Source organism: Nothoprocta perdicaria, unplaced genomic scaffold (genome assembly GCF_003342845.1).
Source record: "Nothoprocta perdicaria isolate Ctin4 unplaced genomic scaffold, notPer1 scaffold_506, whole genome shotgun sequence".
NCBI classification, from domain to species: Eukaryota; Metazoa; Chordata; class Aves; order Tinamiformes; family Tinamidae; genus Nothoprocta; species Nothoprocta perdicaria.
In genome coordinates this window covers 56,328-74,962 of record NW_020455762.1, presented here as the reverse complement: position 1 = coordinate 74,962, position 18,635 = coordinate 56,328, and the positions used below count along the sequence as shown (strand labels likewise).

At 44.9% G+C, this 18,635-nt stretch overlaps 1 long non-coding RNA gene across 1 annotated transcript; it reads right to left on the bottom strand.

Annotated features, from left to right (window-relative positions):
- Positions 1 to 3: 3 nt before the first annotated feature.
- Positions 4 to 18,614, bottom strand: LOC112954766. Its single transcript, XR_003250782.1, has 3 exons — positions 18,533 to 18,614; positions 17,466 to 17,700; positions 4 to 39 (listed from the first exon to the last, which is right to left on the bottom strand). It is a non-coding gene; the product is annotated as an uncharacterized LOC112954766 (long non-coding RNA).
- Between the last annotated feature and the right edge of the window lie 21 nt (positions 18,615 to 18,635).

The following is an 18,635-nucleotide window of genomic DNA, read 5'->3' as shown; positions in this document are numbered from 1 at the left end:
CACTTGGATGATGAGGATGCTGCACGAGCTTACCAGGGTCTGGAGGAAGCAAGGAGGAAATATGTCTCTTACCAAGGGCATGGGAGCATGTGKCTGCCTCCTCTTACCTGAGCTCAGGCTATCCCCAGTCTTTCTAAGTAACACAAAGTACCAGTGATGTTTATTTCATGCAGCAAAGCACAAATAACCTTCAGTCCATGTTTCTGGAAGCCTGCTTGAAATCAGAGTCTTTTTGCTGCAGATGCCACAAGTCAGGAGCCAGCCTAGCACAAAGTCACAGCCCCACAGGATTGACACTGGGGTGTATTACAGCCTCACCAACTCGGTGACAGGCAGGAAGGACCGGCGCTTTTGTCTGCCCATCAAATGCACAAGGCTCGCCTTTGATGACACGAGGCCTCCTCTAATGAGGCTTGCTGCTGCTTCTCCCGCTGCAGCCTTTCCAAACCTGATCCATCTGATCTTCAACCCTGCTGCCTGCTTGCCCTTTCTGTCACACATTCCGTCTCCTCAACCCATGGCCTCGACACTCGCTCACCCCTCCTTTATACCACCCGTGCCTTTGCCTCCCACATCTCCACACACCTCGCGAGGAGCAATCCCAACACTGGCACAGCCCTGAGGGCTGCTGAGAAAGCTTTGGAGCAGGGGGCAGAGGCACCTTCAACGATATGTGGCCATGGGGGGAGCAAATCAGCTGGTAGCATCCATGCACAGGGCCCAGGTACGCTGCAGTTGCCACGTGATGGACAGGGAAGTAGCTCCAAGCCCTGCCCAGATACTGCAGTACCTTGTGCGGGGTGACCCTAGAAGCAGAGATCGACCAGCACCTGCTTGGACTGCCTGCAGCAGAGGCCAGGCTCYCCACACTCGCACACTTCTACTGTGCCCACCATGACTGTTCCATTGCAAGACCTTCAGGTGCTTCTGACATTGACAATGCTAGCTCAGGAAAAAAAAAAAAAACCCAAACACTTCCATCCCAGATTTCTCTCTCAGTATTTGCTAAAAGAATTCAGCAGCTTCCAAAAATTCAGTGTAGAGGAAATACTTGTTTGTGTGTGTGTGTGTGTGTGTGTGTTTTTTTCCCCATAGCAAAACAGGCTTGGTGACCTTTTCCCTCAGAAAAGCACTACTCCTACCTTTTGAAGCAATCTTACCTACACAAACATGTCTAAAATTAAGACCCTGAGAGAGGAAGGGAAGGGCACGATGATACACTAACACTGCTTGCTTTACTGACTAGAAAACAAAACAAAACCCACCACTTTCTTAGCAGCAATATTTCTGGGCATTTTTTTTTTCTCTTTCGCTGCAGCTTCGGGATCTCTGGATCCTGGATTTGGTGGCAGATAGCCCGTGTTCTCAATGGCACTGAGCAAGAGCAAGCTGCCAGACTGAAAAGCAGAGGGCAAAAGGGATGCACTCATGCAGAAGCAGAGAGGAACGGAGCCTGCCAGGGAAGGGCAGGTGGAGCAGGGCAAAACGGGATTGATCCGAAAAGAGCCTGGAGGCAGGAGTCGGTCAGCAGCACTATGTGCTCTAACCGCCTTGGCGGAAGGGACTGGGAATCCATGCAAGGCAGAAAAAAACCCCTCCTGACTTCTCAGATCAATCTCAGAGAAAGACGAAACAGGGGAAGCCACAAAAGGGATATTGAGGGAAAGGGTACAGACATGTAAGAACAACTGGAGAGCAGATCGGGCAAGCAAGAGATCAGCCAGATGCAGAGCTGTAGTAAAAGCTCAGAAAAAGCYAAGGCTACCAACACATTTAATTGCAACGTTTCCTAGGCGCTGCAGCCTGGCTTGGCGGTCACACAGTGTTTTGTTGGTGTCAGTTCTTGCTGTGCCACACGTACAGCTGCAGGGCTTCATTCTACGGCAGCTCCACGCTGGAGCACAACACAAAAAGGTCCTGACATGCTATTCAACGAACTGTGAAAGCAGACTGTCGCCCTAACGTTTCGGGGAGTACAAAGCATCCACTAGGGAGAATTCAGGAATCTCAAGGCTACAGCATCAGATGGAGATGCAGAGGAGCGAGGTTCAGCTCCCAGGTCTAGTGTTGACATGCTGGTGTTGGCAAGTCACATACTCTGGGTCTCCTTTCTCACTGCCAGCCCCACATAAACAAAGAGGAACATAGATCCCACTCGAGATGAGGCCCATCYGCCGAGTCTCTAACAGTCTGCTAGAGACCTTGGGAGCTGCAAATCAAACCCGGTCCTGCCTGTGAGATGCCCCTGTATGCACAGAAAAGCGTGTTCTGAGGAACAGCCCAGGTCCTAGCACTGCATCTGCGGCTGCAATCCAATGAACCCTGTGCTCCAAACGCTGTTAAAACAACAAACCCATCAGGAAAAACAACCGAATAGAATACACAAATCAGGTTCCTGCACGAGGAGGCGGGCAGGGGTAGCAGGGAGCTGGGGGTGACCACAGGAGCCCCATTTCAGCTCAGCCTGGGGCCTCYGGTCCTGCCTTAAGCTACATCACAGGGCTCCACCTGCCCTGCCGAGACCCTATGCTCTGCATCGGGGGAAAAAACAAACCAAAACAGCCAAACTCACGAGATTTGATCACAGCACTAGGTCCTACTCCACATCCTAGTTCACAAAGCTCCCCTCTTCCTACACAGCTCTAGGACAGCCAAGACAGACATCTGAGCCTCATGACAACGCCAAAAAGCCCCACATCTTTGGGACCTCCTCCTGACCCTGCCATTTCTAGGAAAGCTTAGATCCAGTTGCTGTTCTTCTCCCAAGAAGTGCTGTCTTCTCCACTGTGATCGCGGTAACACACCTAGGCTCGTTAGTGCTTGCTCTGCCAATGCACTGACATCTGCTCACTGATGTATCTGATTAAGCAGCCTCGTGTGGCTCTGTGTGTGGCTTTCCCAGGAGTACCTCTCAGGTCCCTGCCTGAGATCCCTGCCATCTGGTCCGGACTCCATTCCTTCGTGTAATTGATTTCTCAAAAAATCTTGCTTCCCAGGAAGTCCCCTCTAGCAACAGACGTGTACACGGACGCCTGTACCAGCCCCACTACAAAATGGGGAACAGAGGAGAGGACTGTCACACAAGCACACAGGAGCCTGTTGGAGAAAACCCACGTTCAGCTGGGTTTTCCTCACCCAGCAGACACATGTTCCTAAACTAAATTTTCTATGAAGATGCACTACAGCAAACAGGTGCCGGGACTGCACCTGCCTTTGCAGAAAATAGCAGAGCACCAAGGGAGTCACACGGGAGCTTCCAAAGGTGCCCCAGCCTCTCTGTGTAGGCTGCCAGCGGGGCCCACGACCACCCTAAAGCACAGCTTGGGGCAGGACGGAGGGCAGCAGGGCTGCAGCCTGGCACGTCACGCTGGTCCCGGCTGCAGGAAAGGCCTCACTGAGGCACAGCACGAGCCTCCCAAGGAGGGTGCTGATGGGGCTCAGCTGGGAAGCTTAAGGGTAGAAGCAGAGCACTCACCTTCCCAGGGTTGTAAGGATTCACCTCACTGGGAAACGGCCAGATCGATGATGAGGATGTATGAATTTCAGCAAGCAAAAAAAAAAAAAATCTTGTATTTTTCAAAGAGTTGAAAACAAACGGTGAGGACACTTCAAGTAATAAATAGTGATTTACAACAGCAGTGACAACAAAGTAATGGAACCACATAGATAAGTGCAATAAACACTATGCTAGTACTTAGCGTGAAGATATCCTTTTGAGACCCATCACTAAGGGCAATGATTTGCATCATAAAATCCATTTAAAATGCACCAAAGAGCTTTAAACTAAGCAGTTTTTTTTTTTATTTTATTTTAAACAGATGCCATTTCTTCCCAGCAGCTGTAGTACTGAATGACAGCTAGGCCATGAAAACAACCAAGCACACAGCTTGCAATTTGTGGCAAACACAACACTGAAGACTAAAGCCAAGTGTCAGGACCTGCACAGACTTCTGGAGGCATGTGGGATTCTTCCAGACTTCTGGAAGCATGTGRGATTCTTCCAGTGGTTATTAATTAGTTTTCTTAAAGTACTATTACATCTTGATAAAAGATATTTAAGAGTGAGTTGAGTTTTTAAGTGAAAAAAAACTAAAAGTTGTCAAAAATTGCATGATATGTTGCAAGACTGTATAGATAAAAATGCTCTCTAAGAACGCACCAGCAAATAATATAGCTACTAAGACTCTGGCTTACAGAAACCGTCTTACATCAGATTGGGGATTTCAGTATTTCCTGTGGTCAGGAGAGCCCCTTCACTTCAACTGCGASTGAAGGGTGTCCTTTAAAGACTGACAAAAATGTTAGACACTTCAAAACAAAAATGATAAAAAAAAAAAAAGCCGTGCCATTTCTAGTTGGAGCCTGGATTGAAAACATTCTTGCATCAAATATAATGAATACCAATTTTAACAGGTCTCAGGGGAGGGCAAGTGTATTTCTATAGTTGCTGTCTAATCAGAGGTGAGACTGAGAACAGAAGGAAGGAGGAAAGAATTGGGTGGGCCATAGTGAGATGATCTCTTTAATAGGCCATACTGTGACATTTCAGAGCCCTTGGGCTAGGAGACCAAAAGATCTGTCAAGAGAAAGGAATTCTAAGTTACACCATGGATAGAAAGAAGCCTGGAAGTCAATCTAGTTAGCCTAAGACTACAATTAGCTTTGGAAGCCTTAACAAAAATTAGAGGTAATTGACACATTCAGTCTTCAAATACAGCAAGCATAATAAGCATTACTTCTCAGACAACATCATTTGAGAGATTTTCCACAGCATTACAGTCCTGAAAGTCCTGAAACACAAATTAGAGATTGCCAGACCTTTTCTCTCTGAAAATATATTATCCTAATTTTCATGTTTTTCAGGCTACCCTTCAGTTCCAGGGAGACTAATGAAGAGGAAGCAAAGACCTGATGAGTTCCATGCGGAGGTTACATTTATGGATTAATCCCAACAGGGAGCAAATAAACCTTATTCCCAGAGCTCTCTGTTGGGACGCAGCACAACCAATTGAGGAATGGATAGTTATTTATGACTGAGGCTGTTTTGACTTTCAAATAAACATTTTAATTATTTTAAGTGCTACACTGGAAGTCAGAATTTGAGGCCTGTTTTAATTTTGATGCCAGCCATGCCTTACTCTCCTCCCTCCTAACCCCAAACCACTGTGCTCATTATGATCCAGCTTAAATGATGCTGATCTTCATGCCTATCGCATCTGAAAGCACTTGCCTAAGCAAAATCCACTGGCCAGACAATACGGGGAGAAGGAAGAGACTTGCTGCTCATCTGCAGCAAGAACGTTTGGGCCAGGCTTTCTTTATGCTTGCAGGATCCCCAAAGGGGAACTAATCTAAACGAAAAGAGCATCCTCAAACTACATCAGGGCTAGGGAAGCCTAAGTGCCCATCTCTAAAACCCCTTTGTGTTCTCTTTACACCCCCTGATCCATCCGTGCCAGATGTGTTTTTTTGCCTGCTTTTACAAGCAATTTTAATAACCAAGTACTTAACTTTTAACAGCTATTTTTCAATTTAAGTGTCCATACCACTTGCACTTCCACCATTTTGTACCAGTTTATTTTAATAGTCTCCCCGGTGTCAGCGAATCAATACAAACTTTTGAGCAAGATTTTTAAACCGGTATAGTCTCTTAATTAAATAAGAGACACAGTGGTGAAATTTTAACAGAGAGGCAGTGCTGATCTGTTTTTGCTGCAGATCTCCTAGGAACTGATAAATTCTGGTCTCACTGTCACTCCAGAGGTGTGCATGATGATGCTTTGGCTCACCTTGCTCTCTGCAGGGAGACTGAAGAAAATGTGAAAGATAAAGGAATCAATTGGACAATTCAGGCAGACAGTTTTCCTCCAGCAGGTACCAAGGCACACGGTGCCTGCAGTTGCTCTCTCTTCCATGGAGCATGAGCTCTTAGGAACCTCTCCCTTTACCTGTGCTAAAAACCAACAACAGCTACAACAACAAYAAGCACAACCTTGCTGGCAGAATTGTGAACCATGGTAGGGGGAAAAAAAATAAGCAAAAAACAGAATACAAGCTAAAATGATTTAGTACCACAAGCAAGTACCACATTTCAGCTGATGAGCTAATAGCATGCTTTACAGAAAGTAATTTCAGTTTCCTRACTATTTCAACACAAACATGCTCGTATTTTACTGCAGCATTTATCTTTCTTTCCAGTGCACAGAGGCTTTGCCACATGAAAAGAGACAAGATGGTTACAGGGAAAAAAAATCGTTTTGCTAGGGGCTTTATTTATTTATTTTACGTCTCTGGCTTAAAGATTAGATGTTTTCTCTTGGTAAAGCTGGATATACCAACTGGCATTGGCTGTATTAAAATAAGGAAGAATCTCAATCAAAAAGCTTCTCCTAAGGCAAGCTTTCTTGTTAATATGCACCAACATGAAAGGCTTTCTTTTCATCCTATACAACTACAGTGTGTGTAAATTGCAGGGGGCTCATTGGCATAAATCTTGGCTGTGACCTCTGAGGTAAACTGGATTTACATTACTTTCTGACAAGAATTAAATGAAGGCCTTGTGGATATATGAACAGCCTTCTAGACTGCAACAGATGGGCATGAATGTGCTCCCTAGGCAAACTATCAGTGACATCTGTGTCCTCCAAATTCTGGTGGTCTCAGCCAATTAGCAGGCAAAAGGAGAGGAGGGAAAAAAAAAAGGGGGCAGCCTCTGCACAGCTACCGCAGCCAGAGCTGAAGCAGAAGTGCTTCTGCTTAGAAATGGGATCAGAAACAGCCTGCAGCAGCAAGGAGATGGTTATCTGGCTGGGGAGGCTACAGAGGTAGCATTACACAAAAAGCTCGAGTAATTAGATGGAACTGATATTAATTTTAACGCTGAACAAGTKCCAGCCACAGTTACGCCTGCGTAAGGCGAGATCAATATCACTGCCATGACAGACTCACACCGGTGCGATTCAGAGCAAAGTTTTGCCCAGTGCTAAAAAGCAGAGCGGGCCCGAAGAGCAAAGCGGTGCCTGCAATGCAGTGCCTAGCGTGGCCAGCCCAAACGCTGCAGGAGCGCCCTGTGCAGACCAGCACCTCATCCCTCGTGGAGCACAGGCCAAGGACCCAAACATGAATGCTGACACTGCTGTTCTGCGCTGACCAGCACTGCTCCTCCGGCGGGTGAGGTGCAGGCAAACACGGGTACCAGACCCATACCGGGTCTAAAGCTGAGCCTGGCGCTCTGTGGAAGAGCATCTGCAGGAAAAGGGCTTATATATTTTTGTTTGTTAGGATGACGGCTGGGATTTTTTGGTGCAGCTCAGAAATAAGACATTCATCAGCTTGTCTCAAAGTTAACCTTAATCAAAGGAACGTTGYTTGCATGATCTTTCGCAACGCAAGCAAGCTGGTGGTGGGAGGTGAGGGGGGGGATCCTCCAAAGAAAATTAACAAAAACACAGGGCTACTGTCCACCCCATGGAGCTCATAAATAAAACCCTTGGGAGTCCAGCTGATCACGAAACTACACAAGCTCCATCTTGCTCAATGCTCCCTGTACGAGATCCGTGGTTTCGGGCCATTTGATCTTACAGTGACCAAATATAAAACACATGAAAAGGCCAGTCCCTGTGAAACGTAYGTTACTACATATTTCTCCAACTTTTTCAAATTCTTAACAGCCAAACTCTACAACCAACTAAACATCTCCATGGTAAGAGCTGCCAGGATCTCCAGCTAAAAGCAGATCTGTGACGGAGCCGCACATCTTGGTGCTGAACAAAAGCACCTGTTGTTTGGCCCTGGTAATGACTTTTCAGAGCGGCAATTTGGGCCCTTTCCCCTCCTCACTGCCATCCCATGCACCACTAGGGGATGGAGAAAAGGAATAATTGAGGGGCAGATCAATAAATTAAAAAGCTAAAAAAAAAGAAGACATAATGAATTTGGTACAGCACATATTTTTAGATCAAAGATGCCTTTGAAGTGACAAACCCTTAATCCATAAACTACTGAAGTGCTTCCTTTCTCTCCCAAACTACTTGTAGTCAAATAAAATGGAAGTTAAGGAAATTATCTTTATCTGAAAATGGCCAAAAGAAGCCATCACCTAATGACAGCCTTGTCAAAATGACAATTGGGGAAATTGTTAGGAAGGCGAGGCCTAAGGACTGGAGGACTAAGCTTGCTGTTTGCTCTAATCTGGTGAGGCAGGCCCCACACAATTCCAGTCAGCTTGCTGTGTGGAACAGCTAAGTCTTTGTCAATGCTAATAGGGGCTGGAAAGACTTCTCTTTCATGAATATGTATCACCACCTCTCTACGTCTACAGAGAAAAACCCTTCAAAATTGCAAAATAAAAAAACAAACCAACAACAAAAATAATCCCACAGCAACGATATCCTAAACTGAGGGGCTGTGCGGAGTGAAAAAAAACTACTATGTACTGAAAGTTCACGTTTGGGAAACGGGACCAGAAGGATCTTCTTCCCAAAGCCTTTCTTGAGACTTTTACTTCCCAGCACACTGGGACGAGGCATTTCAAGCCTTCATTTTTAAGCATGAACAAACAAGAACGACCCATTGGGGTGTATTATGCTCGTCATGGTACTTCACACCAGGTATTGGTCTGTATGTGCYGAGCAGGCCTCAGAACCTGGGCACGCGTTCGCAGCACTGGGCTGACGTGCAAAACCTCACACGAATGCCTCGCTACCTGTGGGAGACGACGCTAGGCCAGGCCTAAACGTTTCCCAGCGCAGGGGTTTCAAGTCCAGGCACTGAACTGGTTTCATAGGAGGGTAACAAACTTCCTGAGAAGTTCACAAATAAGTAGCGTTGAACATTATACCTGGAAYGATCTTTTTAAATTACATACCACACTAATGCAATAAGAAGGTTCCTTTACACGGCACAGCACGCGCAAGGGTGTCAGAAGGGCCAGMGAGTTGCAAATGCTCTCCTTAAGACAATTTTCTGAAAAGTGTTTATGACCTCCTGCAAATCAGATCTTTCACAGCTGCTCCAATCAGACARTCTGCATCACTAATTGTCTTGAAGCTTTAGGGATAGTGTATGTATGCATAAAAATATGTGTACATAGACATGCACACAGTTATTTTTATTTATATATATGTATCAGTTTGTATGTGTGTGTACATAGGCATATATATCAGTATATATACACACACACACAAAACATTAATTCTCAGGCATTGGAAAAGACTGCCATAAAACTGGAAAAGGAGAGCTGAATCAAGCCTACCAGATTGCCAACTGAGGCTGATACCTGAAAGAAGCTTCTTCAGAAGGATGAAATGGCTCAGAAATGCATGACAGAAGTTTTGTCCGTCTGCAGGACTGATCCAAAACTGCTGTAAGCCCAAACTTGCCCTTTAAGTCAATGGAAGGACAGACAGGGAAAGAACGAAGAACTCCAACAAGCCTATCCCTGCTACAGAAGACTCAAATTAGTATTTCGAAGCTGTGGTGAATTTTCTCTGTGCTGTGATATTCTTAGAGACAYTTGAGAGTGTTTGAGAAGTTACCTTCAAATGTTGCTATCTTATTTTTTTTTGCTTGCTTGTAGCACTGCTAACTATTTCTTAACTTAGTAAAGAGAAATTGTGGTGATACTACATTTCTTTTTCCTCCAAGTAACAAACAGAACATGAAAGTTTGACTTCCAGCAGAGATATCGAGACACAAAGCTCAATTTTGAGGGTCTGCAATATTATGCAATGTTTGCTGTAGACATTTCCATTTCATTAGCATATTCTGCTTTACATGAAATCCAGCAATGAATGCTGTCCCTGATCTAAGGCTAATCCTCTTTAAAGAGCTACAGGCTATATTACATGTGGCCAGAGCCACGGTTATGCCGTGCCTGAATCACTTTGAAGCCTATTGAACAGTGTTCCCTTGTGAGACTATACACAAACCATAAACCAGCGCTCCCTGTGCTGTGAAATCCTACTGTTTTCATCACCAAGAAYTCAGAGAGAACCTCTCGAGCCCCTCAATAAGGGGGCTACATGGGGAGGAAGAAACATAAGGCCATCCTGACTACCTCTCATGAAGCGAGGATTTACAGCTAGCGCACATGCACCTCATGTAGGACAAACACACCACTGCCAAACGTTGTCAGAGGGCTTGGGGTAAAGCTCTTCCTTGGGTAAAACCCAAAAGGGAAAGAAACAAGAGAGGCCAAAATAAAAATATTTGCTAAAAAAATGGCTCCCACCCCCCTTCTTTAAGAAAAAAAAAAAACCATCTATTCCACTTTAAAGCCCTATTTGTGAAAAAGACTCACATTTATTTCATTTGTCTTTGGTCCAGGCCTATTTATTTTTGTGATTTGGTTTTAGAATACCAGGCAGAAAGTAAGTGCAGTACCATGAGGATTCACCTGAAGCCCTCACTTCACCAGAATTTAAAGCACACCCCTGAGGAAAACTGGCAGTGCTGCACTGTGCCATTAGCTCCACACAGCATAACAGACATCACGGGAAAAGCTGTCTGAACATGATCATATATATCTTTACAGAAAAAAAAAAAAAGAAAGGGTTATCTGCCTTCAAGGCAGAGCACATCTCTTGCACAGGTACCATTTAACTCATAGTATGAAAAAGTGGAATATACCATAATTGTCATACAGCACAAAATGTGAAATCCTTAACCCCTTAACATCTAATTTAAAGGGAAAAAAAATACTCCATTCATGGATATCTTGTTCCTGCCATATACTAGCAAATGATAGATATGCCCTAAAATGAAAAAAAAAAAAATCTTTAACTTTGGAAGACAGCTTTCTTTGTTCAATCACTGTTTTTGAATGGAGCTGTAAAGGTTGGTTTTGTTGTCTTTACACTGGAAATTTTCTCCATTTAAACTGTGTAGAACCAGAGGGAGTGAGCATACTCAGTCCTTATGACAAAAACCTCATCCTATGTGAAGGCAAATTGCTTGTTTTTAAAAAAGCACTTCATCCTAAATGTCAATATCCTACAAAACTTATAACCGTCACTGTATACCTGGAAGACAAAACCATATTACTCCCCTTGTGGGACATGTAAAGGAGTATCTAAGTGGTATTTAGGTGGCTGTTTCACAGGGTGCTGAAGTCACCAAGGTTCCTCTTTCAGCCAAATCACTTCTGTAGATTTTAGGGCAGTTATCACAATTTTTATACTCTGATGGACTTAGTTCAGAACAAAAACCAGATTTTAAATGCAGCAAATGTATTTTATGATATATTCTTACCAACTCCCAGAAAAATATTTAAAACATGTGCCACTAGCTACTGYAGGCATTGTGGTACCTTCGATTTTTTTAGTGGCTGGTATCAGACCACAGGGAGAACATGAAGCTTTGGGCAGCTGCCTTAGAAAAGGAAAGCACAAAGAGCCCCAAACCAAACTGAAAAAGCAAGGCTTCTCACCTGGGGAGAACCTACTTTTCTGAACCATTATATTAATAGGAAACCAGCACTAGTCTTCTAGTTCGTGCACAGAATGCTACCAGGTCTCCCAATGCAGATAGTTGGTTATCAGTCAAATTCTAAGACCTAAAAATCCACCACTTGATTAGCTATCACACACCAACTCAAGTTTTCCTCTTGTTTACGTCTTCAACTTTGGATTTGACATGAAAGTTGGCRTGTGCATTCCCTGACATGCCGTTGGCCACAAGAACTTGGGCAATGTGCCATACCGCACACTCCTCCTCAAGAAGTGTCAATAATACCCCATCTCATTTAGCAGGTATCGTGAAGAGTCTCTGGTTCATCTGCAAGAAGTTTGCAGTTTACCTATAAGGGAAAAATGCCTAAATCACATACCAACTCCCACTGCTGGAAAACAATTCCTAAGTATCTCAAGACGTGAAACATGATAGGAATGGACCTGCTGTATCTCCATTCAACTTTGTGGTCACAAAAAAGTATCTGCACTTTAAGCTAGCATGCACTTCTCCCTAAAACTAGAGGATCGGGTCTTCCACTGGTAAATCACCTTCACATACAAATGAAGAGAGACCATCAAATAACTGTAAGCTGGGATCACAGTTATAGGTACAGAAAGAAAACAACTAGCCCAGTATGGCCAACAACCAAGTGACCCCCTGCTTCCTACCTATTTTTAATAAGCATACCTTAATAATAAAAATAATAAACAAATATACAGCTGTGAGGAATGAGCATGGTTACAGGCAGCAGCTGTACATTGAATACTCATCCCCCATGCGCTTCTCTTAAGTTGCATGAATGATTTCTCATTTTCAGCTCCACTGAAATTCATTAAGATGCTCTTCTCCAAGGAACATGCTCTGCTCCAAAATACAGAGACTTCGCTCCTCATTCCAAATTCAAAGAAGAGGCCACAGGGAGGTGACAATTCTTCTTATGCATCATGGTTTAAAGATGATTCGCATATCAATATTCGCATTAAGCAAGTGGCAATTACGGAGTGTCTCTTCTGTGGCACTAGACCTCCGTTACTCTTCCTTTTCCACCTTTGGGCTCCTCTGCTCATGAAAGCTGTGATCACGCACAGCTTGTCTCCTGCAAAGTGCTGCACTGTATGAGCTTTCTTCCCAGGGCATAACTGTCAGTAACTMACATGGAATGTCTCCCCCTTTTTCCATACTGCCCTTCTTTTTCTTGCTGCCTCTTTACCAGAAATTTACAGGGAGGGCTGCCATCCCTTAAACAGAATAAGGAAGGAGATTCGCTGTTGGGTCAGTTGAAGGTTCCTGCTGTGAGATGCCAACAGGCTGAGAGGGATCAGCCCGTTCCACCTCAGAGCCTCTCGCTGGGGCTGCCCTTATCCCTGACATGCCACGACAGCGTGGTTTCACTGTCCAGCAAGTCATCCTACAGACAAAACAAACACAGGGTGGAGAGAATGACCAAGGGGGGTAGGAAAAACAATCAGGAGGAGGTGAGAGGGAAGAGCACCAAACAGAAGGGGCAGGAAAACACAAGGGAAATTGAGATAGTACACAAAGACAGGGGAGAAAACAGAGGGGGGAAAAGACGACAGATTTGGCTGGAAAACCAGAGGCAAGTCATGGTGTGGAAACAGAAAGAAAGCAAGAGCTTTCTTAGGAAAGCAAGAGCTTTCTTAGGAAAATAGGAGAGCAAGACAAGAGTCCCCCTTGTAAGATACAGGTCTCTGCACTAGTCAAGAGAAGGGGCATCATCAGGAGTTGACTCGGGTCAGACAAGATTGGAAACAGAAACACTCTTTTCCCTGAGTAAAGGAGAAGGACTGGAGAGCTAAATAAAACAGAGAGGGAATTGTACTTGCCTTTTCCTCTAGAACACCCCTAACTGTCACAGGGTGTGGAGCTATTTTTGGAAGCAGGATCCAAATCACACCGAGATCCACCTGACCATACACGTGGAGCATAAATGCCCATAGTGGTTCTGTARAGGTACCCTACAGGTAGCTCAGTACCACGTTTACTTGAATAGCCAGGCATACATCTTCTCTGTGCAAGCACAGTGCCCTGTTAGGCAATAACCAACTGCAGAGCCTAGCTATGGATTGCGCTKGCTTTTGTATGCCTTTCCCAATCAACTCTTGGGAGCTACCACTGACRTTATTTCCATTTAGCTAAAAACCACAAGGAACTTTATTGCAACACCAAAATGATAATTCTCACTTAAATGAAATGAAATAAATGAAACGAGCATCCCCACGCAGGCAGGCGGGGGCTCTGCTGGGAAGGCTGCAGCGCTGCTGGGTTAGGGACACGATGGGCCCAAGCAAGGGGGCTGCAGGCCAAGGCGAGGGGGCTGCAGGCCAAGGCGAGGGGGCTGCAGTACTGCTGGGCAGGGATGCTGCAGGCCAAGGCGAGGGGGCTGCAGGCCGCCCGGGAGCGCGCACGGCGCGCAGTTCCCAGTGTCTGATCGGACATTGCCACCCAGCGGCTGCGGTGCCGCCGCGTCCCTGCACGAGGCCTGCGCCGTGCGGGAAGCTGCACTGGGGCTCGGGCATGGCCTGAGCCCTGCTGCACTGCGCTGGCCTCAAGCGCATYGCGAAGGGGAAGCGAGCGCGCTGGAGAGAGGGCGCAGAAGGGCACAGCTTTGGTACCTGAACCCACCACGCACCGGTTCAGCCCCTCGCGCTGCCCAGGCACAGGCACCAGCCCTGGGGCCCTAGGGTGCCAACCACCTCTTGGCACCCACCTCGGTATCCGCACGGGCGCCAGGCCGCTGTGGACCCGGAGGCGCAATGACCATTTTGAGGCACCTCGGTGCTGCCCAAAGGGCCCGTCAGGACCACGGGGCACCCTGGGGACAAGCTCAGCGTGCATCCACGTGCCCCTTGAGACACCACGGTAAAGGCAAGGCATGTAATGCTAGGAGCGTGAAGGAACAAACGGCAAATCCACGTGGAGATGTGCCAGGGGCTGCACAAACAGGGGATTGGTCTGGGCTGGTCACTCACTCACAGTCACGTCTTCCACAGGCTTTCCACTAAGACTGCTACATAAACTCCGCTTCTGATGTTCAATACGCAGGATGTTCTGTTCACACRTGAACGTTTTGCCTATGTCCCCTTGTGGCGAGGGCTCAGTCTTGCAGAACAAGGGCATTTCCACATTCCTGCTTTCAACGCAGCAAAAAACACCCAACGCCTTCAAATCCACCAAAGGTATTTTCCACYGCAAAGTTGGACGTGGAAGGTCACTCCTGATAACACTGTTAACAATGACACTGTGCAAGGCAGTGAGAAACTGTAACCAGAGTAGGATTACCAAAAAAAACCCACCACCTTTACCTACGGTTTTTACGGGCACAGTTCCCCTTTACATCTCAAACTGCCCTGTCACACGGCTGGCCAACCTGTGGACATCATCTGCTCTTTTGAGAGTCGCTGCAGAGGTGTGATCGTGGCAAGGAAGGGAAGGACCCTAGCGAGATCTCAGCAGGGCTGGTATCAGGCCACACTTGCTCCTATCTAACAGGTTATACATTCTGTTGCAATACTAATGTAAATAGCAGAGAAAGGGAAAAAGTGTCAAATTTGGCAAGGCTACCAATTAACTACCCTCCTATCTTCTCTCCAAATAAGGGTTTGCACATGGCTTTACACAGCAAGAGAAACACAACTACAAGGTAACACGTTTCCTAAATAACTGAAAAACATTAACTATACATCACAGAATTCCTGACCCACAATAAACCCTTAAATAATAAATCATTAAAAATAATAAAATGATTTTAAAAATCATTAAAAGCTTTGTCTACAGCTAAATGTGCCAGAGCATGTGGGAAAACATTACAGGGATGTTTTTTTAAAGTGTCACCTGCTTTCCTGTGGACTTTGGTAAAGTCACTGGCCACTCCTGGGAAATACAAATTAGTAATCGGCTAACTAATCCACTAAGTGTTCCGAGCAAAGACAGGAAACTCGCTACACCTGCTGCTCCTGCTTCCCACCTGGGAAGCCGGATCACAGAAGCAGTAGGGTGGGATGGACRACTGTCAGCTCTGGAGCAGAAACTGCCAGTCAAGTAACTACCAACAGTTAGCAAGCCCAGTGTCTCACTCAATCATCACAAAAYGGGCATGCTTTTTATTAAAATCAAGTTTATCCAACAGCAACATTCTACTGCATGCATCATCAGTCACCTTTAATATTTAAAGCCTGCAGATTTTCCTCCGGTACTCACTGACAGAGCTTTGTCCCACGAGCATCTCTGAACTCGAAAGAGAACAGTTCAACTTGGCAACAGAAGAAGCTCTTTTAAAACACCCACCTACCTCTGAAGCAAACCTTCTGCACAAGACTTGGCAGACTGACAGGGAGGACACACTGAACCAGCAAAAAGAAGCAGAAGTCATTTGAACTTTGTATTTTTCCACAACAAGTAAAGCCTACAGGGCAAGMCAGGAGACCAGGAGAGAGAGATTTTGTGCTCTGCTAGCCAAAAAGTATTAGCAGAGTTACAAAAATATACWTATAATATTATTTTACACATACATATTTAATATTATATATGTAAATATAAATCTATAATAATATATCATTATTATACATGTACACATACAAAGAAAAAAAATCCTTTTACTCGCTAATGCAGAATACACTTTTAAAAATATTTCTTATTGATTTATTGTTAAAACTCTTATTGCCTAAAATTAATTTTATGAAAAAAAACTCTTATCTGCATTCAATAACTCTCAGGTGATGATGATAACTAAAAGCAGTTTAAGAGTTCTCAGAATTTTCACTTTATAGATTTATATATTTCTGATCTAGAATTGTCCAAAGCAAAATAAAAATAAAAAACCCACCAACACCACACAGATCAAAGTTGTTAAACACCACCACAACACCACCCATAACACCACCACAACAAACCCATGCCCATTGCCATCTTACCACAACCACCCACTGCAAATATTTAATCAGCCCAAACAGGCAGCATCTCTCAYGTGCCGCTCATATCTACACAGAGGAGCCATGATGGGCATGATCAAGCACGTTGGTATCAGAGGAAATACCCATTTATAGTAATGGGCATTGCTTTTTTGAGTACTTCCCCTTCTCTCACAAACGGCAAGGCAATGAATATGGGCGTCTTAAAAACAGAGCCACTCAGAAGGCAGCTTGAATGGAAAGATGGCTCTGCTCCATCTTTCCTTACCCAGCACTTCCCTCGTAATCCAAGAGCAAGCTATGTGTCACRGCTGCACCATCCGGTTTGTGCACGTTTCTATTCCCAAAGTGCTGAGATTTCAGATTTACCTGGATTTTACTTTGATTATCAACTTCAAAACTCCAGGGATGCTAGAGYAGAGAGTAGTGCTACTAGGTCTTCCAGGAAGACCTTTTTCCTCCTTCAGTGCCTTTTTCTTCCCAGTAAGCCAAGYGAGTAAAACCAAGCAGTTTGGTAAAAAAGCACAGGGTGTCCTGCCCGTGGCACCCTACAGAGCCCACAAACCAGGGCAGCAGCAAGAGCCGCTCCATTGCTAGGTAAATCTTGACATCCACCCGTCCAGCTTGAGCCCCAGAGCCACGTGCAAACCACAACCCAGCCTAGACCAGCCACAAGCTCTGGGCATCCCCTGGCAGTTTCACTTTTCGTCTAAAGAATTTCCCCTTCCCTCCTTCTCCAAAATTATTATAGCACCGGAATGAATGCAAGCAAACCAAATCACTATGACTGCAGGAAATGCCTAAGACTACATCCAAAAAATAAGAAYGCAGAGAGCCCGAGTCATGCCTCATACAGTGGGAAATTCAGAGTCATTTTCCCGAAGCTGGTGGCATTCCAGTCAACATAAAATTTACTGAAGAAAGGAGCATTAAATCCAATTCCTGTCATCTCCAGTATGAAGTCATGCAGAACTATATTTAATTCAAAAGCTAGCAATAAATATGTTAATATGAAGTTTAAAAAAAAAAAAAAAAAAAAAAAAAAAAAAAAAAAGGAAGGGAAAAAAAAAAGGAAAGAGTACTCACAGCAGTCAGCAGCTACTGGAACAGAAATAATTTGACCCCAAAAAGTCTTGGTTTCTCACAGTTCAGAAGTCTTGTAAATAGGCTCTACTTCCGGGAATGAGAGGCAAGGAGGAATTACAGCACTCAGCACAGGAGGTAAAAAGCACATGCAATAAGCGGGATGATTGCACAACTGTGGCTTTTCCAGTAAAAGGCAAAGCGTTCTGCTGTGAACGTATGTGCCCTGCCCAGATTCCTGCAAAAGAAGGCAATCTAGTAAGTGAGGAGCTTTACAGAATCTGCTTTCGTTATCTGATTTTCAAAATTCTCTCTTTCAAAACAAAATTTAACCCTATTTTTCACAGGTAAATGGAAAAAGACATATGCAAAAGAGAGCTTCTATCAGTATTATGTGATAATTGCCAAAGAAGTCACCAATCTAGAAGTAAGTTTTCTGTTTATTGGTGAAATRAAAGGAACCCACAAACTGATTCTAACTCATACAAAGACCCCTCTTTACTAAAGGGCAACTCTGTTTAGTACCATCAGCACTCACGGTGAGTACAGAGCAGTCTAAGATTAAGACCCGTATTCTACACTCAGCCTCTTGCATGCATATGGGAATAGTGTTACTCATTAAGGAAAATTAAGCAGCTGAACAAGAGAAAATGATACATTTTTTTTTTCTCATTAGATACAATTTCTATCAGTAAGGGTGCCCTAGGACTGCCAGGGTTCAGCTCCCCTCAATTAGAGGTGGGATTTTTACCAGAGGTAGTTCAATGAAAACAACACCCCATCGCTTCAAGCACAGATCAAGACTACCGAATATTTTATGCTTGACCATAAAAGACCAGCAAATAACTGTTGGATTCACAACATCCTATGACTTCCACTTCCAAGGGGCTTATGCTGTGGCAGCCTGCAACTGAAAATACTTTCAGTTTTCCAAGGCCTGATACCCAAACACGTGGGATCTCACACCCCTGAGATTCCAGCACGAGCACTCACACCATAAAACGCCCATAAACATGAGGCTTTTACGCATCYCTATGAAATGCCGGGCAGAGCTGAGACTATTTTCCTACCTACGCCCTGCAACAGAGGAACAACTCAGTGTACTTCCAAGGAAGCCACGTGAGGCTCCGCAGAAGCTCTCGGGAGCCGCAGCGCGCGGGAGCCGAGGCCGTC